The sequence below is a fragment of the Rousettus aegyptiacus genome, unplaced genomic scaffold (genome assembly GCF_014176215.1).
Source record: "Rousettus aegyptiacus isolate mRouAeg1 unplaced genomic scaffold, mRouAeg1.p scaffold_m13_p_7, whole genome shotgun sequence".
Taxonomy (NCBI): domain Eukaryota; kingdom Metazoa; phylum Chordata; class Mammalia; order Chiroptera; family Pteropodidae; genus Rousettus; species Rousettus aegyptiacus.
The window spans coordinates 10,244,664-10,268,514 of NW_023416310.1; the positions used below are offsets into that span (position 1 = coordinate 10,244,664).

General features: G+C 39.2%; 1 protein-coding gene across 1 annotated transcript in view; it reads right to left on the bottom strand.

Annotated features, from left to right (window-relative positions):
- LDAH (lipid droplet associated hydrolase) overlaps positions 1 to 23,851 on the bottom strand; it is an 86,253-nt gene that overhangs the window by 31,468 nt on the left and 30,934 nt on the right. The gene's annotated exons all lie outside the window — the stretch shown is intronic.

Genomic DNA, 23,851 nt, shown 5'->3' on the forward strand with positions numbered 1-23,851 from the left:
ATTGCCCGAATGTTACAATTGATCGGGTAGCATGGAAATTCTGCCTTCATGTCTGTCTCACTAACAGAGAAAAAGGGTTTGAGGATGAAAACTATGGAGGACTCTTTTCTTTCTAGCCATGATATCTTCTTGTTTTTCCTTGGTCAGATCTGTCAGCTAAGTACTTAGCTATTTCCTGTAGGCTTTTCCTTTGCTCTCAACAATAACTGAGGTATTTTAGTTGTTTCTTTTTTTAGTCACAGTAATCTGACCTTTGCTAGATCTCCTCCTCTGTTACATAAGAATGTACTGCTCCCTGAACACCTCTATGGCCTTGATGGTGAATAAAAGACATTCTTTAGGAGCAGGGAGCCACAGCCTTTTCAGATGATTTTTTAAATGCTAGATGGGCAACAGACTGCAAAATGCTCATAACATGCTTTTCAAATGAATGTAGGGTTTTAGCCAGAATTTAGGAGTTTCTGCTACCTTGGCATCTTCTCAAGTACCAAGCTGAAGAGATCCTGGATAGACTGTGCTTATAAGGCATTCATGGGTAGTTGTGACAAGATAAATTGTCAACTCCAGAATGTCAGGGATGATCCAGATTCCTCCAATCAGAGTTAGCTGCCTGTATTGCAATGGGTTCATATGAAGGCATACAGAATTGAACTTCGAACGATGCAGGGCTTTGGGGTACTGACCCCTGTCCAGTCGAAAAGTCCGTGTTAAGTTTTGATTCCCCCAAAACTCAGACATCCCTTGGTATCTGTGGTGGCCGGGATCTCCATGGACACCAAAATCCACAGATGCTTAAGTCCTGTATATAAAATGGTGTAGAACCATGCGTACGGTCGGCTTTCCACATCCAAGGATTCCCAATCATAGATCAAAAATAGTGCTTTTGATGAGTGGTTGGTTGAATCAACGGATGGGAAACCCAAGGATATGGAAGGCTGACTATAACATTATCCTTGTATACGTGAACCCACACAGTTCTAACCTGTGTTGTTCAAGGTTCAAGTGTATAAAGATTCATACCAATCGTAAGGAATCTCTATGAAGTCTGCCTAGACAAGAAAATTCAGTTAAAGAATCATTTCTCTGGATGCTACTTTCAGTGGTAACTGCATCTCAGGGCACTCAAGCACAGAGATAAGGAACGAGACCAGCTCTGGAATCCTGGCACTGCTCTGATATTTGGTTGTCCTCTTCCTCTTCTGGCATGCACGACACAGGGATGCATACAGCACTGCTGATCCGGCAGTAATTGTTGAGGACACAAGGTAAGCAAAAGTTAATAAGTCTAACGATACCAAGTATTAAAGATGTGGGTCAAATGGAACTCTTACCATATTACGTATTAGACTTCCCTTCTCTGTTTCTCAAAGCACAATCACTTTAGTGTGTGTCTGGAGTTCATATGGAAAGCAAATTTTTATCACATTGTCTAATGTTAGCAGTTTAGTTCAGGGGGCTGGCGTTTCACTTGGATACTCATGCTTTAAGAGTCTGAGAGGTAGAAATGATGAAAAAAATCTTTCAGTAACTGGAGGGGTGCTATAATTAACCACTGATTTGACACCTACAAATTCAGAATGCTTCACCCACTTTTTGGGTAATTCTAATATCATGAGTCGTTTATTACCATAAGTGCTACCAATGTTACTGGACTCGAGACATTTCAAACAGGCGTGAATTCACATGAAGCAATCCTTGGCATTGAGAGAGTCAGGGTTTCTCACGGCCCTGCTGAGGCCTCCCAGGTAAAAAGGGCTACACTCCCCATCTCACAGGAAGAGTTTTCTCCCTCAAGGCGGAGGGCAGCAAAGACGATGGTGAAGAAACTGACTTCTCAGGTTCAGCTGCGCTTCAGTCCTACCTGGAGCTGTAGGAATACGGTTTGGTAAAGGAAGCCAGGTGAACCACAGCTTGGTCACTGCAGGCTCCTTGGCAGCCAATATGCTTCAATAATATCTCTAAATGCTTCAATAATATCTCTAAATGCTTCAATAATATCTCTAAAAGCTCTTTAGTCTTTAGGTTCATAATCTATCTGAAATGGATTTTTATGTGTGGTGTGAAATAAGGGTCTAATTTTTTTCCCATATGGAAACCTGATTGTCCCAGTGCTGTTAAGTGCAAAGGCTGTCCTTCCCATTTTTCTGCAGTGACACTTCTGTTGTAAATTCTGTGTATATGTGAACAGGTCCTTTTCAGGGTTCTCTAATCTGTTCTACTGGTTTCTTTTTCTAACTCTACTCCAAGAGCACAATATCGTACTTACTTTATATTTTGATATCTGCTAGAGATAGTTAAACCTCATCTTGTTCTTCAAGAATGCCTTGGGCATTTTGGGCTCTCTGCATTTCTGCAAACATTTTGGAATTGGCTACTGAGGTCCCACAAACATCTTGTTGAGATTCTGATAGGGATTGCACTAAAATTATAAATTAATTTGAGAAGCAATATCTTTACAATATTGAGTTTTCCAACCCATGAACATGGACTTGTTCTCTCTTTATTATAAATCTTTCGTGTGTCTAAAAATGTTTTATACGTTTTACATGTAGTCGTCATGTATAACTTTTGTCAGATAACTAGGTACTTATTTTTTATGCTTTTGTAAATAGAATATTAAAAAATTTTCATTTTCAACCCTCATACACTACTGGTGGGAATGCAAATTGGTACAAACACTATGGAAAACAGTATAGAGTTTCCTCAAAACAACCAAGAATAGAATTACCGTATGACCCGGCAATCCTTCCTCTGGTTATTTACCTAAAAATCCTGAAAACATTTATCCACAAGTATATATGCACCCTGATGTTCACAGCAGCATTATTCACAGTGGCCAGGACATGGAAATAACCAAAATGTTCTATGATAGATAGATGACTGGATAAAGATGTGGTACATATATACAACAGAGTATTACTCGGCTATAAGACAAGATAAAATACTGCCATTTGCAACAACATGGATGGATGGATCTTGAGATAATCAAGCTAAATGAAATAAGTCAAACAGAAAAAGTTGAAAACCACGTGATATTATTATTCATGCGTGGGATATAAAACTGAAAGCAATACACATGACACACAGAGACTCATGGAGACAGACCGTGAAGAGTAGTTGCCAGAGGGAAGCGAGGGGGGTGGGGAGGTGGATCGGGATACTGAAAGAGGTCGAATATTTGGTGACGGAAGGAAATCTTACTCTGGGTGGTGAGCATATAATGCAATATATACACAGCTTACTGTTAAATGATATACTCGAAACCAATTTAGTTTTATTAATCAATGTCACCACAATAACTTTTGATAAAAAAAATTAAAAATTTTTTTTCCATTTTCTAAATGGTTGTTACTTATATATGACATAAATGGAATCTGCATGTTGATTTTGTGTTCAGCAAACTTGCTGAAGTCCCTTATTAGTTCTAATAACTTGACCATAGACTCGTTTTTACATTTAAAAAACTCTTACATTAAAAAAATTCATGTATAAAAATTATAGCTAAATATAAATGTCAAAGTAATGTGTAGCACTCGTCTAAAGAAAACTTAAAACCCAAAGGAACATTCCTTTATTCTTCTATTGTAAAAGAAATATAAATTCTCCCCTTAAACTAATTTATCAATCCAATTCATTCGATCCCAATTAAAATACTAAAAGGTGACCCTTATTTTGAAATTTAACCAATTATGTTAATGTTAATCTGGAAAAGGAAATGCACTAATAACTTTGGAATTCTGAAAAAGAAAAAGAGAGGAGTTTAGCTCTATTAAATTTCACACATGTGAAGCTACAATAGTTAGAACTGTGTGACAGCAGAAAAGGATCATGTAGCCTAACAGAACAAAAGAAGAGTCTAGAAACTACAGCATCCATACCCTGGAATACCGCACTACTGTGCCATATTAGGTAGCCCCTACATGTGCTGACAGTGAGGATGTCCAAATCCTGTTTCTTCTTCTACACCCGCTGGTGGGGGTTAGGAATAGAAGGGGGTTTTAGCAAGCTTCAAATGAGCCACTGTAAGCACTGGAGGATCATATGTTCTTTGGGCTTTTTGTTTGGAGAGTACAAAGATAACTTTGCTTATTTTCAGGTTCCTCAACTATGTCCTGTAAGTGATGCTTGGAAAATTAGATGTCACTGAATAGTTCAGTCTCTGCTACCTGGAATGTAACTAATCAACTCTCAATCACATCTTTTCCTCCAGGTAACTTTTAAACAGTTTAGTAAATACCCAAACCAACTCCAATCAGGGATCTGGTTAAAAAAATAATTCCAGGGAATAACGTGAGGTCGGTACATTTAATTCTAGTCCCTTACACACTGTCTGCTTTTACAATGGCACCGCAGACGATGAGAAAGTATTCAGAACTAGGAGTCTCAGGAACTACAAATTCTTCGTTAGGAAAATAAAACTAAATTATGTTTTATTGTATTCTGTTTATGAAAGCAGAAAAATATGCTAAAACACATTTAAAAATATTTTAAATGGACAAGTTAGAAATAAATGTTTTCGTTCCCCTTCCTCTCCCCGCCAATCCAATGAACCAGAACAATCAACTAACGAAAATGATCTGTTTCCCAAGAAGTCTGGAAATTTCGTCCTTTACGACAACTCATTGCTCAATTTAGTTTGAAGTTTATTCACTTCAAAATAAGGCTGCCTTGTGTTTATTAAAATGTCCTCAAAGATTGAGATAACATACATGGTTAATATAGTTACTGTCATACTCATAACTGTACCAGAGATTCCATACTGGTTATGTAACCCACAGCACCGAAGGAATTTCAGACTGATCAAATCAGCTGGCAGAAAAAGGAAGCAATCCATTACTCTGTATAAATGATCCGTTGCTGTGACCCATGTGAAACAAAACTGCATGCAAGGCAAACTCTAAAAACACACGAGCAACTATGACGTTTCATTTGGTTGATCTATATCAATAACTAATTGAGAATTAAAGTGCACTCTGAAACCATGGGAATGTACCGGAACAATGAGGAAGTTCTCGTATGTACTCTGAACGCATCATTGCCTCTCAAAAATATAAGACCAAAGACTGTTTATCACAACTAATACTTGGTCGATGCAACTGGTTTTGCTCTTTTGCCTTTGGAGAACAACAGTTATTACCTGTTGGGTGAAGCTAATATTTTTCCTAGATAGCATAATGATAATCTCAGGGAAATTTATTGTCCAAATTTGATCAGATAAGTCATAGTAATAAAAATTTCTTTTATTCATATAGAGACCTATTGGCAACGAAATCACTGGGGTCAAGAGAGTGTACCCAATTTTATAACACAGCTGTGCAGAGGAGGTTTCCACATCTGTGTATATGGCAAAACGTTTTCTTACGTTACTGTCTCATTAGAGAAAACTTCTAGGCTGGCCAATTCACTCTACTCTAAGGAAACATTCTCACATACTGCACATTCTCATCTGAAATCTACCAGAGTCAGCTTTTGATGATGAAGCAAAACCACGTTTTCTTGAGCAGTACAGGAAAGTAAATATACACATTGGGACCTTTTCTGCAGGGTACTTTTGCGGGGGGACTGGAGACAGTACTTTGATGTTTACTTTTTCCTGATTTTATTATTATTATTAATCATTTTTCTGAAAGGAAGTTTGGAAACAATTTGAAGTACAGCCATAAGGTAAGGAGTATAATGCTCAGGTGTGGTTTCTGTGCAATCTGTTTCATTAAATATATATATATATATATATATATATATATATATATATATATATACACACACACACACACACACACTTTTTTTTTTTAACAAAGAGTAAAATCTAAAAAACCATTTCAGTGAACTATACTGTTCAGATACCTTATTATGTAGGCCTCCATTTTTCCGGGGTGCAGCAATGAGGTACTGTCATGATCGACAGTACCTCAACGTCTTTGAAAGCACAGCATCACTGCTGGAGAAATGGCAGGTGTTTCCACACTGCACAAGCAGAAAACAAGAAAACGCGGCACGCCCTGCTTCCTTTCATACGACTGCTGACATCGATAAGACATGTGAGAGAACATGCAATATAAACCGGTCTCCAAAGATGAGGCCGGTAGTAGTCAGAGCACAGACCTAAAGATAATCTTAGTTTAGTTTATCTCTTCTCCTCATAAGACCGTGTTTTCGTCTCCTTAGGATAAGACAATTCAGCTTATTTAGTCATATGTATGCAGTTTATAAACTGCAAACGCCATTCTATTTTAATGATCAAGAGCTTGCTTTTTGAGATCTTATATTGTCTTAATTTCATACATTATTAGTAAGACAGGAAAATACCCCATAGTAGGGAAGTGCTCAGAATGGTAGTATCAGTGATAGCTCACTGTCTTCTAGGAACTACACTAATAAATTTTCTATGCGTTATCTCATTTAATGCACATAACAACTTTATCAAGTAAGTTTCTTCATTCCATACATGAGAAAACGAAGATTTAACAACAAAGCAACAAAGAGGAGGTATGGCCCCAAGCAGGGCAACTTCAGAGCTCATGCCGTTAACCATTATATACACTATATGCTTGTACACAAAAGAATTTCCTAGTAATCATTATTGTTTGGTGACATAATTCCCTATGAGTGAGCCAATCACTACCGTTATTGTTAGAGACAGGCTAATGTTTACAAGTGTTTCAAAACAGCCAGCTTCAAAAATAACTCCATATCCTATGAAGTAAAGCATGATGTCTCTCAACTATTGATTACTGTAAAAAAGTTATGCCACTTCAATGTTTTGCTTAAGATAGATGGCATTCATGAAACCGACCATTTTTGCCATTTTCCATTCATGTGAATTATACTCAGATCTTCTGAGGCAGAGATTCTTCTACACTTTAATTATCTGAATATAAAAAAAGCCATTTCATGCAATCGATCTACATGTGAGGGTTGCTAATTACAAGGATTGCTTGCACGTTTGCGGAAATATTTATAAAACTTATGAGTATACTTAAACAACTGAAATGTAGCTTTGGATTTTTCCTAGCCCATTCTTCTCAACCTTTGTCATTTTGCACCTTCATATTTATTTTATTTTTAATGCATAATGCTTTTCTCAGCTTATAATCTCTTGGAATCCACTTCCCTTTGAGTCTCTCAGAGTCAGAACCACTAAGAACTGAAGCAGAAAATAATGATGCTCAAGGCCCATGCAGATCACTCTTTACAAGCTGCTCTGTAGCACAACAACCCACTTTAGAGGGCCTGCTACTCCGAATTGAACAGTGTTCCCCAGGTCGCCTCAGAATTCAGTGACTGGTGACAATGGCAAATCCATCTTCCTGCCTACAGCTACAAAATCCCCACATGACTATGGTGACCTTGGGCAATATCGGCTTTCTCTTGGTTTCCAATGGCAAAGCTACACAGAATCTATAAGGATGACCTTGCTGACTAAAAAAACTGCTGTTTGGCAATTCTCTAAACTTGGGAGCTGAAAGACTCTCTGTGGGCAGGAAGCAAAACACCCCAATTGTCTGACAATAGGATTGAGACTTTTCTAGGTTAGGAACTTCAGTCTCTAAAAACTCAAGCCAAGAATGACTGAGAGGCTAGAGTCATTCACTAGGTCTATTCATTCTTTGGTCTGTTAATTCATTCATTCATTAAAGATATATTGGCACCTACAGTCCACCAGATGCTGTGGTGAGCGCAGGAGATAAAATGGTGAACAACACCAAGAGACTCTGCTTTTAGAGAACTTAAAGTCTAATGGGAGAGACATTTATAATAATATATGACAGGTCCATGCTATGGGAAATGAAATAACGAGTACAATAGAAACATCTAAAATGGGCACTAGAGACTTCCTATTCATCATATTAAGATGAGGCAAAGGCATCTACCAGACATTTTACAGCTAAGGGAGAATGGTGCAATGGAAAGGCCCACAGCCAGAGCCACACAGATAACAAGGGACTTCTGCCAGAGCAGCTGTGCCAGTAACACTCCTAGCTTCTCAGAAGTCAAAATGGCTTTCTTATTCCACTTCGTCTGGCAAAAAGCAAATCCCACACTTTGGGCAGCTAAGACCCCATGAGACAGAGATTAAAATTTGAGAAGCAAGCAGTTAACTCATGGCAAACGATGAGGCCCAAATCACTGAAGGAAGTGCATGAACCCAATACCAGCTTTGATAATAAAACAGGTGAGGATCTTTCCTCCTTTTAGTTCAGGAAAAAATAAAGGAGTTTCAAAGATGCATCTTAACATGTCTTCTCCTTTACAAGTCTCTGACGGGGGTGATCCTCTTCCCAATGACACCCAGACACACTGGCTTCCTGAGGGGAGCACCCCTCCTGGTGGTCCCATGACGTCTCCTGGACTCAGCTGCCTCACTGACGTTCTGTGGCCTCAGCCCCCACAGAGCTCAGAGTGGGGACAAGTGCCTCTGGGAAGGCCCTGCCCTTCCCTTCCCCAGTAGATTAGACTGCAGTCCCGATGGCCTGTAAAACAACTCCCAACCCTTACGAGGAGTTGGCATACAAATATAATAGGTCAGAGATATATCAGAGATATATCAGTTAAAAATGTACCATGAGTTCCTCAAAAAATTAAAAATGGATATACCTTTTGACTCAGTAATTGCACTTCTGGGTATTCATCCAAAGAAAACCAAAACAATAATTCGTAAAGATCTATATACTCCAATATTCATGGCAGCACAATTTACAATAGCCAAGAAATGGAAGCAACCTAAATGCCCACCAACAGATGACTGGATAAAGAAATTACGGTTCATATATACCATGGAATATCACTCAGCCATTAAAAAAATGAAATCCTACCATTTGCAACAACATGGATGGACCTAGAGGTTATTATGTTGAGTGAAATAAGTCAGAGAAAGATAGATATCATATGATTTCACTTATATGCATTATCGAAGGAACAAAAAGAACAAGCTAACCAAAAACAGACTCACAAATCTAGTGGACAATTTGGTGATGGACAGAGGGGAGGGGTTTGGGAGGCTGGGAGAATGGGGTGAAGGGTAAAAGAAGTACAAATTAGTAGTTGATAGTTGGGTATGGGAAGCATGGAAGAGGGAATGTAGTTTACATTAATATGAGGCTAGGTGGAGGGCCAGGGGAGGGAGGGAGCAACTGGGGGGGGGAGGATCATTTTATGAACATTATAGATATCTAATCAATGTATTATACACTTGAAATTAATTTAAATAAATTTATTTAAAAAAATAAAAATAAATGTACCATGGTATCTGAAAATGCTATATGACGGCAATGGGAATCATATACTCTTTTACCAGTTCAAAGTTTAGTCAACTAAAAAGTTCATTCGTCTCAAAAGAACTTCGGTGGTAAAGAACCATGATATATTCAACTTACTCTCAAATGGTTCAGAAAGAAATATCATACACACACACACACACACACACACACACACACACACACGTGCACCCACAACTGTTCCTTGGTATCTGTGGGGAATTTGGTTCCAGATACCAAAATCCGAAGATGCTCAAGTCCCTTATATAAAATGATGTATTTACATATAAACTATGCACATCCTCCTATACACTTTAAATCATCTCTAGATAACTTAGACCTAATACAATGTAAATGCTATGTAAATAATTGTTATACTGTATTGTTTAGAAATCAACTCTCTGGAATTTTTTTTCTGAATATTTTTGATCTTCAGTTGGTCGAATCCACAGATGCAGAACTTGCAGATAAAGAGGGCCAACTGTGTATACATTTGCTCTCCCTATACCTCTCGTGTGTGTGTGTGTGTGTGTGTGTGTGTGTGTGTGTGAGAGAGAGAGAGAGAGAGAGAGAGGGAGAGAGAGAGAGAGAGAGAGAGAGAGAGAGAAGGAGGGAAGGAAGTGTGGGGGAGAGAGAGCAAATAAAAAAGCAAATGAGGTAAACTATTAACAGTAAATCTGGGTTAAGTGCATATGGTGTTCTATGTAATATTCTTGCAACTCTCTGTAACTTTGAAATTATTTCTAAATAAAATGTTGAAAAACTAAAATGCAGTCCACCACTGCCCTCTATCCCTCAGACAAGGCACTTCCAATCCCCTTTATCTTGCTCCTCTTTTTATCAACATAGTGGCTCCCTTGAACATACTAATTTTTGCATGTTTTTATGTTTATTAGCGTCTTCTTTGAGCAGACGGAACTGAGAGGGCAGAGCCTTTTTCGAGCCTTCACGTCTGTAACAGGTGCTCGGCGACAGTGCACGGCACATACCAGACTGAATGAAGGCGAGTTTGGCTGAGGGGCAGTGAGGCCCCCCACCAACCCCCAAGGCTGCCTCATCCAGTTCCCCCAAGTGACTCCTCCCACGCAACCCCAGCTCAGGACTGGAGGTTCGTTCTGTTTGGAAACAGAAGGAGAGGGCTTTCCGACTTGGGTGCACAGGGCAGGGGGGAAAGGCAGGGGAAAAGGGCCATCGTGAAAAGAGGGATTGAGTGAACGTCCAAACGCTAAATGCGGACTGACACTCTCGCACGCAAACTCCAGCCGCTAGTGCTGTTTCTCTTTCGTGATGCTGCTCTCAGGCAGGAGAGCTGAAGGTTTTTTTTGTTGCTGTTGTATGTGGTTTCTTTCTTTTTTTTTGTTTTGTTTTTTGGGAAACCAAATGGCTGGCCCTAGAGAAAACCGTACAGGAAATGACACTGGGGAATACCACAGAAAAATGTCAAGGACTCATGTGCCTTCACCCTGCAGTGAAGCTGACTAGCTGACGCAGCTCTCCCACACGAAACCTCCTGGTATTTTCAGTGCTTTTTTTTTTTTTTTTTTTAAATATGAATAGATAACAAAGGAATGTCGGACATTTGAGGAAAGCTTCAATTATGGTAGTCAGATCAACATAAACAAAACATGAAAAAAGGAATTCGGATGAATAGAAACAATGCGAGGAGAGTACAACGAAACTCCAGAAATGTGCTTTCCTCACAGAGGGGAGTCATGAAGCGGAAAGGCTACCGCAGAAAGGGAGCAAAAAATAGGAAATCACCTCAGAAATTATCTGCACGAAGGCCGAAATCCGAAGTTTAAATAGATGAATCTCAAAATAAAGTTGGAAAAATATCCCGTATTCCTCATTGTATACAGCAAAAAGAGATGGGCAATGAAAAATAAATAAAAAAAAAATCAAGCAAATCATTTCTGAAGGCTTAAAATATGAATAATGAGAAAACAAGGAGGAAAAAATACGAGAAGTTTTTAGTACATAAGGATGCCGGTTTCCAGATTAAAAAAGATAAACGGTCCAAGGTATATCACCATAAAATATGATAATGGAGATAAAAATCCTAAAACTGTCCAGAGGAAAAACAGGTCATATAAAGAATAAAAAACTGGAAATGGTGCACTTCTCGACAGCAAAGCGTGAAGGTCTGTCTGGACGAGGGGCAGAGCGGGGATGGCTAGCCCACCGCGGAGCGATCTTCCTGCCAAGGACAATTAGGAAAGCTGGAGAAAGTGCTTTTTAAAAGTGCCTTTGAAAGCATCGAAAGCAGACTCAAAGAGCTAAAATTCTAGAGAAAAAGGATACTCAGAGAGGTGTGTTGAAATAGCTCTTCTTTGTTGTTTACCAATTTGCGAGCAGTAGCTAAGAGGGAAAAAGAAGTTGAACAGTTTCTGGAAATCTGTGGCTTCAAGTGTCAAAGCTTGGGTGTTTGGTGCCCACTGAAGAGAAAGCACCCTAGGCTTTCAGTTGGAGCTACTAAAGGTCAACTGGAAACAAACCAGCCCTCACAGAGGCGGCCCCAGCCCAACCCCTGATGGCATTAAAGTTGCTGGTCCTTACTATACCTGCTGGCAAATGCAAAAGTAACTCCTCCCTGGAAGAAGACAGGAGACTCATATTGTCTTAACAGTTTTTTATATATAATGATAGAGATTTGCTTTAAATAAACTTTACTAAGCTGTGATGGTTAACTTCCTTTGTCAATTTGACAGCCCATGGGGTCATCAGATATTTGGTCAAACATTATTCTGGGTGTGCTTTGAATGAGACAAACATTTGAATAGGGAGCCTAAGTAAGTAGATCGTGCTCCCCAATGTGAGTGAGTCTTATCCAATCACCCGAAGAGCTGAATAAAACAGGCTGAGTAAGAGAATTCCCTCTGCTGACTGCCTTTAGGGTGGGAAACTGGGTTTTTCCTGCCTTTGGACTCAAACTGAAACATTAGCTCTTCCTGGGTCTTGAGCTTGCCTGCTTTTGGACTAGAACTTACACCGTCAGCTCTGCCGGGTCTCTAGTTTACCAGCTACAGATCTTGGCACTTGCCACTCTCCGTCATCATGTTAGCCAATTCCTTAAAGTTAATCTCTTTCTATGTAAACATACACACATCCTATTGGTTCTGTTTCTCTGGAGAACCATGACTAACACACAAACAAAGGGACCAGGAAACATGACCAAACACCAGGAAAAAGTAGGAAAGAAATGCAACTGCATGAGACTTAGACGTTGGAATTATCAGACGTAATCTTTATTTTTATTTCAAATAGGTCATCTCTGCATTTTTATATTTTAAGAATATAAAAGTAATGATACTTAAAAATTATTGACAGTGTAAAGGAGAATAAAGTCAAACATAAACTTTAAAGTAACTGTAGTTAATAAAATAAAATTAAGTGACATGCAGAATTTCAGAAACTGATAACTAGAAAAATAAAATGGAAGTTCTACAAGCAAAAAACAGAGTAACTGAACTTGAGAATGCAACAGATGGGTTTAAAAGCAGCTTACACACAGCTGAAGGAGGCTGAGTGAACTGGAAACAGGTCTGAAGAGAATATCGAGACTGAAGCAGGGAGAGACAAAAGAGTTATTGTGTGTAAATTACACCTTGATTTAAAAAAAGAAACACTCAAAAACTTCATAGGGAGAATCAAATAAACATGCAATAATACAAGGTGGAATGTATAAGAATTCTGAGGGAAAGGATGACGAAGGAAGGATGGTGAAAACGACTGGAAAGAATCAGAAAAGACTTCACATAGGAGTTCACGTTTGGGATGTTAAAAAAAAAATGGACGGGGGCATCTGTCAGGGGATGGCAGGGAAAGGCAGAAAGGAAGTGGATAAGAGATAATAACAGTCAGGAGGCAGCACCGGGTGTGTACAGGGCAGGGGAAAGTGGACTATGACCGGAGGAGACAAGGTAAGGCCATCTCTCTCCGAGGACCTTAAGGAGAATTCCCCGGGCACCCAGATAACCAGAATCTGTCCCTAAGTGTTTAAGAAATCTCTTCCGAGTCAGTGCCAGTCAATGCTCATATATTACTGAAGCCCTGAGGGCCTTTTCCCTCTTCAGTAGGACACGAGAAGCTCCTAGCATTTTCCCGAGGGTGGTAGGTTATGGAAGAGGAAAAGGCTGAATCTCTAACACTCAATTTGGCGTATTATAGAACCTCCCATAACGATACTGGTGAGGAGATAAATAAAATTATTTGTCGGCATGGAGCTTCTGGCCTGTCGACAGGCTTCGTTCATATGTGCTCTCTCTGACATCTGTGTGGCTGATACTGGGAGATGATTTACTATCTGGTTTCCTAGGGACAAGTTGCCAGAAATGATGCTGGCTTCAGTCTTTATCCATTCATCAATATACCTCCCCGATACCTGATAACCTGGCTTCTTCCCAACCAAATACAATTAGTCTCAACTGGCTTGGAATGCAGGATCTCAAAGCAATGACATTTTATTCCTGTGAAGCATCTTTCATTTAGTGCCTGCTAGGCTTTTTCCACTTCGGGGAATTTTTTTGTGGCCTACGTTGCATATTGTTCACAGATTTTCCATATGTGTAAAAAGGGAGGGTAAAACAGCTCCATACACACTGGGTAACCAAATTAGAGAGCCCTTCCTTCCTTAAAGTTCACATTATAGTTCTCATCTCCACAGACTGATAGACTGAGAAAGAATCTGGCTGGAATAACCAATAGCCACACACAAAACGACAATTTCACAGAATTTTATGCATCTGTTTTCGGTCTGTTCCATATTATCTCTTCTCTGACTGCTGTGTTTCATCCACTGAGACTATGAATTTACTCTTCTGTGAACATTCAGTTCATTAGCATAACAAGGTCTAAATGTAGCAAGGTACAAGCTACGTTTTTCAGACTTGCGTACACTCAACCGCAAGGGTATTCGAAAGGGCAACACCTTTGCCTTAGCATGGGCCACTCACTCATATCCAGGGCCTCCTGAAGTCCTACCCACTATGAACCTCACGGTCTGATGAGACTCGAAATACAGTTGCACTTTTTTGAATAACGTATGCTTTGCTCTAGCAGTAGGACAGATGACGATGCGAATCCCAACCTCTGGTTTTGTCATTACATTCAAGGAACGATCATGACGCACGTCATTGAAAGGTATACCTATCAACAACCCAAAATATTTTGGGAGTGGTGGTGGTGGGGAGGCAGGGGTAACAAAAAGTCCCAAGGAAAGTCAAAAGCCTAGCGAACTGAGCAGTGTAGGAAGAGCAGGAGTGACAGGGTCAGAGATTAGGACAACCACTACGACCACAGAGGCTGCTACCAGCTTAGTGCCACTGCTGGTCGTAGCGATGGGTTTTCTGCAGAGAAACCAAGAAGATGACATTACTCTTTTATTTCCCCTTGTATCTGTTATCTGTTGCTGTGTAACAAATTACCTCCGGTTATCTCTCTCCTCAACCAACTTTCCAACTTTCTGCTGTGAAGGCATACAATTAAATCGTTTTAAAACAAGAAAATGTATAACCATTAAATGAGTATAATAGTGGAGAAATATATGCCATTAAAGAAAATTTTAGAAACAAAAAAGAAAAAAAAATCACCCCAAAACTCACCACTTAAATATGATGACTATATTCATTTTGGTTATTTTATTTTCAAGCCTTCTAATGTATGTTTTCTTTTGATATAGTTGTGCTCATATATTTTCTCTATATTTTAGTATCCTTCTAAATATTCTATAATTAACTTTTATATATTACATTCTTTTGAAAATATAATTCTCATAGTTACATGTTCTATGCTCGACCTTTCCTTTAGAGTTGGATAAGAGGACGTTTCTAATTTTTTTGTCACAACAAATATTTCGGATATGAGCGTTTTCTCTATCTGTGAGATTATTTTCTTACTATAGATTCCAAAGGAAAGAATTAGTTATTTAAGGGTTATGAGCACTCCTTATAGGAATTATTTTTTTCTGATAACACATGATCATCGTAAAAAAAAAAAATGTAGAAACAACATAGTTTCTCCCATACCTCTAACCCCAAGATCACCACTACAAGGCACCTAGAATTTACCCGTTCAGACTTCCTAAATACGCATACAGAAGTATACACAAACAACACTGAGCTTTTCTTTTAAATATTGCAACAGTAGCAGCTCATTTTGATAACTGGCAAGGTACATTCATCAAACACTTAAGTACTAGTATCCTAAATAAACAGACAAATACTACCACATACTGATTTATTAAGCACTGTGTCATTGTGCTACACCAACACATTTTTAAAAAGACATTTTTTTTGCTAGTTTTCCAGTGAATTCACTGATCATGCCCTTTGTACCTTTACCTGAGAAGCTGTTATAATAAGTTAACCTTTTTGCCTAGTTGGCTAAGAACACGGACTTTAGAGTCAAACACTAGACTAGCGCAGACACTCAGCTGTCTAACTCCGAGTGAATTAATTTTGTCCTTCCTCAGGCTCAGTTTCCTCATGTATAATATGGGAAAATAATAGCTCCCTGAGAATTGTTGAAAGGATTAAATAATATTCATACATTATAATTCTAGCAGTATAATAAGAAATGATTATAGTAGAAACAAAATCAGTTAATAATTTAATCTTCCATCACTTTAAATGTCCAATTATACGTCTTAAACAAATTTTAGTGCAAAATGGTCCAAATTTTTATTTAAAAAAGAAAAATAAAAACAAAACAAAATTGAGAGGCAGGAACTGCACTGTCTTCTCTGGCCTAAAAATGGAAACTCAAGAGACAAGTTAATTAGTTTTAAAACGACCTCTATAAAATCATGAACTCAAATCAGATTTCTAGACAGCAAATACCTTTCTTTAAACATTTTCACATTCTATTTTAAGAAGCTACTTATTGAGTGATAAAAGCAATTTGTGGTATATTTAGTTTTACTTTTTTCCCTGTGTTTCTGAAATTTGCAGCTATATTAACTTTTATAATTGGAAAGAAAAACTTTTAAAAAAAGATCTTACAAACCTACTGTAAAAAATTTGAGGGACAAAGAAAATCTGATATAGACTGTCTTAGATGATATCAAAGAATTACCATTAAATTTGTTAGGTGTGATAATGACATGACAGTTATATAAGAAAAGGTCCTTTTTAAAAAAATTTACAATGAAGTATTTAAGCGTGAAATATCCCGAAGGCTGTAATTTACCTAAAGTATTTAAGAAAAAAATGAGGTAAAGATAACAAAAAATTTGTAGCTATATAAATCTGGATAATACATATTCGAAGAGTCATTATACAATTATCTTAATTTTTCCATTTGAAATTTTTCATAATAAAAATTTTAAATGATCAGTTAAAAAAGGTTTCTTTTTCTTTTCCATCTATATTAGCTTAGATGGCAACATTCATACTTCCGTGAGACGGGCTGCAACTAGGTACACCTTTAAACTGCTTTAAAAAAATCTTTCCCAGGCTCTGCCCCTGTCCCATCCTTACAACAAGCTGGGGCACCGGTGATTAGCTGAAGTGCCACATGCGACAGACTGGTAACTTCCACCATCAGGAGAATGCTCTCAAAATCTCTTACCATGCCACATATACGACTACTTGCGAGCCTAAAGAGACAGTAGTGTAGACACTGGAATGCAGAAGGCCACTGCAAAACATAGGCTGGAGAAGCTGCACACAAAAGAGCAGGGCTTAAATCAGCTTCCGCGGACAGATCTCAGCACCTTGCCGCTTAAATCTTGGAACTAAAGACTTCGAAGAAATAAAAATGAAATATATGGTCCCATCCCAGGTTTCACTGCTATGATTCAAGAAAATGAGAAAATACATCTAGGTAGTGCTGTTTCCCTGAACAAGCTGTGTATCAGCACCTTTACTCAAGGGGGTCGCTGTTCTTGTGGACAAGGTCATAGGTGGAAAGAGCTAGAGTGTATTATTACATTCGAAAAAGATCTTTCCCTTAGAGAACTTAGTATTTCTCCTCCTTCCAAGGGATGATATGAAAAGGCAGAGCTGACATGTTACAGAAGGACCAAGGACAGATTTAGTCGTCCATAGCATCTCAACACATTCTGTGTTCCAAGCTTTCGGAAAGTTTAGGTAGGTTGGTGGTTCTCAAAACTGAGCATGTTTCACTGGCGGCACTTGTTAAAACACTGATCGGTGGCCCCAGCCCTAAAGTTTTGGATTCAGCAGGTCTGAGTGGGACCCAACAATTTCTAATAAGATCGCAAGCGATGCTGATGCTGCCTTGAGTACTGGCTCAGGTGTCCGAATGAGTGCCTCGTGTCACCTCCTGTTTTCTACCCACGACCACCCGCGGGCCATGAAGAGGCGATGATAAAATGTGTGCAGGCAGGAAGCGGAAGGCTTCCCCTGGCTAGCGGCCGCTTCACTTCATTTGCCATACCTGTTCCTTTAAACATATCTCGGTAACTCCCAACATACTGGACCTTTGAGAGGATGAGGAGAATTTTCCATATCTGACCGTCTCATGGATACACGAATATGAAAACGGTTCAATATTTAAATCTGAAGAGTGTTCGGAAATTCTCAGATGAAATGCATTAGATAAAGTACTAAGTATTAACATGCATGAAGAATGTTCTATTATAAACCCCTGTTTTCACTTTCTTGCAGCTTTCCAAAAAAATTAGCCCTTTGTGGTGAAATTTTCCATGCTTGGTTTCAGCCCAAAGATGATTTTTTTTTTCTTTTTTGCAAAGTTTGAGAAAAATATATTAAATCGTTTTTGAGTTATGAAAAGATGAAAAAAGCCCACACAATTTTTCCACTTTGAAAGCAATTTTAGGATTTTTAAAAACAGGCAGATAACTAAAAATGGCTGAAGTTGAAAAGTTGAAACTTTCCATGTGTCTAGTTTTCAGCAAGGTAGTCTCTTGGGTAGTTCAGGAAAGACAATGTGTGTGCATGTAGATAAACAGATAACTATATATTTAAATAAATGCGTAAATGATTGAAAGAAATAGCATTTTATTATATTCGATACGAACTTTCCTCAGAGTAGGGGATTTACTGTTTCCTGAAATGGAAAGTCTTTCACAAACCGGAGTCTGTAGTCAGCTGCCGACTGCCTGGCCCCGGTGGTTTTCACACACCAAGGTTCACCAACGGGTCACGTGGACACGACTGTGGGTCTACCACGCGCTGTGTGGCAGAATCCTCCAGATCCCTTCACTCTAAGGGCCCCTCTGCCCCAACTCAATTCTAGGACTCCGATCGCTGTCTTCTGAGTACAGCTTCTGCCCCTGGCCCAGGCCTCAGTACCAGCTCCCTGCATCTTCTCTGCTCCCGAACACGTGCACCTTCTCATTTCTCCTAATTCCCTCTGAGCTCCCCCAAAAGTATTCACCTGCTTCCCACTAACTGACCCCCATGCCCCCGCCTTGTGTATTTGAAGAACTCAAGTATTAAAGAAACAACAGTAGAAAGCTTACGTTTGGGTCAAATAGATTTTGGTGATCGTCAAGGTAACTTACTGCAGCCATCTATGATCATAACCTTTCTAACTAGTTCACCTGGGCAGCAGATAACAGGAAAGGGAGAAAACAGAATACAGAGCTCTAGTCCTGCCGCTTACTAGCTAACTGACATGCGTCAGACACATAAATACTCAGAACTTCAGTTTCCTGATCTGGAAAATGAGGAAACTGATGTTGTTAAATGACCTCGTTACACGTGAACACGTTTTGTAAATTGCAAATGAATGTCGGGTATAACTGTTCGTAATGACAAAACGTCAATTTAAAAAGTTGTTTTAGGTTTCTAGATTTAAATGAAGAACCAAGCATAAGGCACAAAAACACTTCTGCAAGGAAGGGTGCAGTCGAGGATTAAGAAAAATCCAACTTTCCTAGTTTTCAAATGTGCAGGCTTAGACAAAACAGAAGGAAATAGACAAATGTTCCCATTTCTCTTTCCCTTTCAACATCTCTCTTTGCATGGGCTATTCCCCTTGGTGTTTGTTAGATTCTCTCCCACTTACAGGACAAAAATGTTCTCTTGACGAGTTTCTTAAGTCATCATCTTGTCTTCACCCCTCCACTGGCCAAGTCCTGGGTCATTATCCATTTATCACCTGACGCCCTGCCACCTCCTCCCGTTATTTCACGAAAACTGTTCTCTTCGGCGCCATCAATGACCTTCCCATTACTAACATCAGAAGCCTTAAACTCCTTTTCTCTTCAACCACTGTTATACTTAACTCTGTTACCTCGTTTCAGTTCTCTGCTGCTACATAACACATCATCCACAAACATTTTTAAAACTGCAGATTACATCTGCTTCTGTGGGATCCAGAATTCACATGGGTCTCAGCTGGACTTCTGCTGCATACGGCATTAGCTGGGTCATTCCCTTGGCTGCATTCAGCAGTAGACGGGACAGGCTGGAAGGTCCAAGAAGCTCTCGTGCATATCTAGTGCTTCACGATCCTCCTACGTGGACAGCTCGGGCTTTCCCACGGCATGGTAGCCTCGGGCAGTTGGGCTTCTTACATGGCAACTGGCTTCTCAGAGGGAGGAGAAGCTTCCAGACCCCTAATGCCTTGGCTGGGACTATTAGGACATCACTTCTACTATATCCTATTGGCGAAACCTAGTCACATGCCCAGCCCAGGTTCAAAGGGGAGCAAAAAGGGACTTTACCCCTAGAGAGAGGAACGGTAAAGAATCTGTGGCCATCTTTAATCTACCACATGTTTATACCTTTCTTGATGTTTCCTTCCTCTTCTCTTAGCTTCTGTAATATATTCTATTACAGGTTAATGTCTTCCAATTTTTTTGTTTTTACCTTGATCCACAGAAGAATATAAATTCTACATTGTAATCTAGGACATCAACACACACTCATAAAAGTGAAATAAATATTTGACAATACATATCTTTATTACTATACAATACACAAATATTTTCTACTCTATTACATATTTTTTCAAATACTGTTTTATTGTTCATCAACGTATGCTTCCCTTCTCTGAGGCTTATACGTTACAGCCTTATTGATGGCAGACTTGGTCGTGTGAGGTACTCTGCCCATCATGTGACGTACTCTGCCCAATGCAGTATAAGGAGTGACAATGTTACTTCCGGGCAGAGGTTTCAGAACGCAGTGCATGGTTCACTATTTCTTTTTTATCCTCTGCCACAAAACTGGACTATTCCAGATAGAAGTTACTCCATCAGTTTGGATTCTGGAAGAAGACTTCATGGACAGAATGACATGGGACTTGTATCATAAACAATGAACAAACCTTTGTTGTTAAAAGCCACCGACACTGTGTTAACGGTAGACCGAGCTGCTGGTTGCAACCCAATGAGGCGATTGCAGGGTCCGCTAGTGGACTGCAGCTAACGACCTGGAAAATCATTATGCCTTTTGCCTCTTCCTGTGCTTCATCCTCCTTTCCACCAAAGTCATTCCCCAGTAAACACCTATGACCTATTTCTTTGGTCTCTTAATAAGTTCCCTCGGCAAACCCCACATACCGACTGTCTTCGTTATTTCTCATCTGGACTGGTAAGCGTGCCCATCACTTGGCTGTCTACTTTTTATTCTACACTCTCTTCCCATTTCACTCTTCTTTTCACTGAGAGACTAATTACCTGAGGAGGCCTATTATCATCAGGGACCTTTTAGTAGCTCCTTGTTGTCTAAAATAAGAGTCCAAAGCCCCAAGTCCAAACGTTCCTGTGCCTGCATCTGTCGGCCTGGTGCCCACATCCCCACTCCCTCCGTGACACTATGCATCCAGTCAGACCGTGCCCTGCCCTCTCCACGTGCCCAGTGATGAAAACCGCTTCTCCTCCTTCCACGCCGCTCCCACTGCTCACAAAGCATAGCCGCCTCCGAACACCGAAACGCCAGATTCTCTTCTAATACTGACTCCTCCTCCTCCTGTTCAAGGACCAGCCTTTCCAGGAAGCTTTTTTTTGATCTTCCCATTTAGAAGCCACCTCTCTCCTCAAAGAGCTATGGTACTTCATTTGTCTTCAGTTTCTCATCACTTAATCTGGGGACGGCACTCTCACGACGGCTATTTTGACACGAGAATTATCTTGTTTTCTCCCTTCCTCCAGATTACCCCGACTGTTGAGCACAGCTTAGTGATGTTATATGAACGTTTCTCATAAGCACGTCTAACTTTGTCGGCATGAAGGTTCGTCACAATAGTGCGAGTGCAACACAGCCAATAATCTCGTTGTTGGCAAAATATTTGAATTTATAATTTTCCCTAATGCAGATGAGGCGGACTCCTGAATCAGCAGCTGCATGATCTCACATGCTTTTCTAACCCTCTCGGTAAAGTTTTTCAAGGTTCTCAGCTGTACCTGCGGTATACTTCCGAGTCTCTTAAATTTTGAGTATCTAAAAACACACCGGGGATCCCAAAAGAAACAAAAGATAAAAAGACTCTGAACAGTAACAAATCCATGCACTTAATCTTGTTAATTTTACTCTTATGCCTTCATTGAAGACCTGTTCATTCTTACTTGAGACAAAATTCTGACAGTTATCTGTTTTCTCTCCTTACAGCGAATTAGCAGCAATGAATTATAAGTAGGGAAATTAAGTGGCGCCTGACGACTAAGGGAAGAGACAGAAAAGCTATCAAAACAGGCAAGGATTTTTTTTTTTTTTTTAAGAAAGCACAATCATCTAAGAAATTTCAGGACACAGGCACAATCCCTTTAATTGTATCGTACTGTCCCTATAATAACACTATCAAAATGATACTCTTGAATCACTAATTCCTCGATAAGTAATAAACATTGTTGAAAAAGGTAGATAAGTAATATATTTTGGACAAATTTTTGTCCAACTGTATACAACAGTCTGGTGCTTAGAGGAGTTTAAGTAATTGGGGAATTTCATTTAGAGAGGGCACTGTTGCCAAGTAGACAGACAAAGGAAGTTCTATGTTATTGTGCATTGCCCCCAAAGGAAAGCCAAATAACATGAAAAACTAAGTTTTGAAGGATCTTGTACCCCTGGAAGAAGAGGAAGTGTTATTGTTAACTATTATATCAATTCTTAGAGGAAAATAAAAGTTAAATTAACTGAAGTTCACCTCATGAGTCAGTGCAGAGCCCAGTCAAGAATCAAGGGCTTTTAATTCCCAACCTTGAACTTCATGCAAACAATTTACTGGCAAAGTCAGATGGTACATTTTTAACATGCAGAGGATTGACGCTGAGAGAAAGAAGATTCTAGATAGTTGGGATAAGACTACTACTTTTTTGTTCCCACATTACCCGCCCCCTCTGGCCCACATTGCTAGAGCAGTATTCCTGCGGTCTCTTATTTCTTGAGTTGAAACATAATGAGTCACATGAGTATACTCCAGAAACATCTGTAGGCTCTGCTTTGTCCAGAGGTTGAAAGAGCCATCAAATATCTTCTTAGACTCTCTTTATACCCAGAGCTAATATAACTGTATCCCACCCCTGGATTTAGACAGAGCCAAGGCTAAATCCTGGCAAGGTACTTTTCTCTTAGTTCTCATCTATAAAATGAAAGATGGGACTAGATTATCTCTATAGCCCATCTCAGTCTAAGGTTCTATGAGTCTAAAATTGTATTTATTAGTATAAATTAAGACAGCTACTATTTAAGTTGTCTAGTTACCTATTTCTTCAGGTTTCTTTCAAAATTCTTTCTTTTGGACATTACTGTCAAAATATATGAAGAATTTCTATAATTCTATGTTTGCTTAAAGAAAAAAATTTAATACCAGCTTTTTAAAAGAGCCATTTTTTTTAGTGTATTAAAATATAGATCAGACAACATGTCTAAAACATGCAATAAGTCTCTTAAAGTGATTTTAAGACCGATGTTTCCTATAATTAGTAATAACAAGATTGTAAAGGACCGAACCAAAATAAAACCAAACAAACCAGCTACTAAACTACACATATGTCCTTAAAATCTTATGGGAGTCAAATATTCCAGTAAAAATAACAGAAGAGATGGAAACACAAGTTTCTTATTATCACACTTCATATGTTATAAAACATAACGGCTAACTTATTTTTGGCAAAATGATTAGGGATTGCAACACTCTGGCTGACACAAACTTATTTGATTGTCAAGCGCATCTTAAATGGAGCGTGTCACGCTAACTTCAGGCACGCAGGCACTGTGCCTGCCGTCCGAGAGGAGTCTAGAGACCCCGGGATTTCAGCACTTCGGCAGGGGTCATCCCACCAATATTAACTGGGCCAGGTGTTTAAAGACGGGCGGGGGTGGGGGTGGGGCCTTCGACAATGTAGTTAATTGAAACCAGATAAAGCTTTTGAATCACAAAAAAAAAAAAAAAAAAAAAAAAATACAGATGTTCACTCTCCTCCCCGGGCAGCGACCTTTATGGACAATTTATTACACACGTTATTTTCTAAAATTCACCCTTTTAAAGTAAACAGTTTCACGTGTCTCTCTGAAAACCTTATAATCACCATATGAGTTATGTCTTCACAAACAGACTACGTTAAGCTCACGTTTTAATCTTTCTTTTCCCTTTTTACCACTATTCTTGCAAGGGCAAGAACACCTGGAAGTAGAGCAATAGTCATGAAGCTAAAGAAGGTGGAA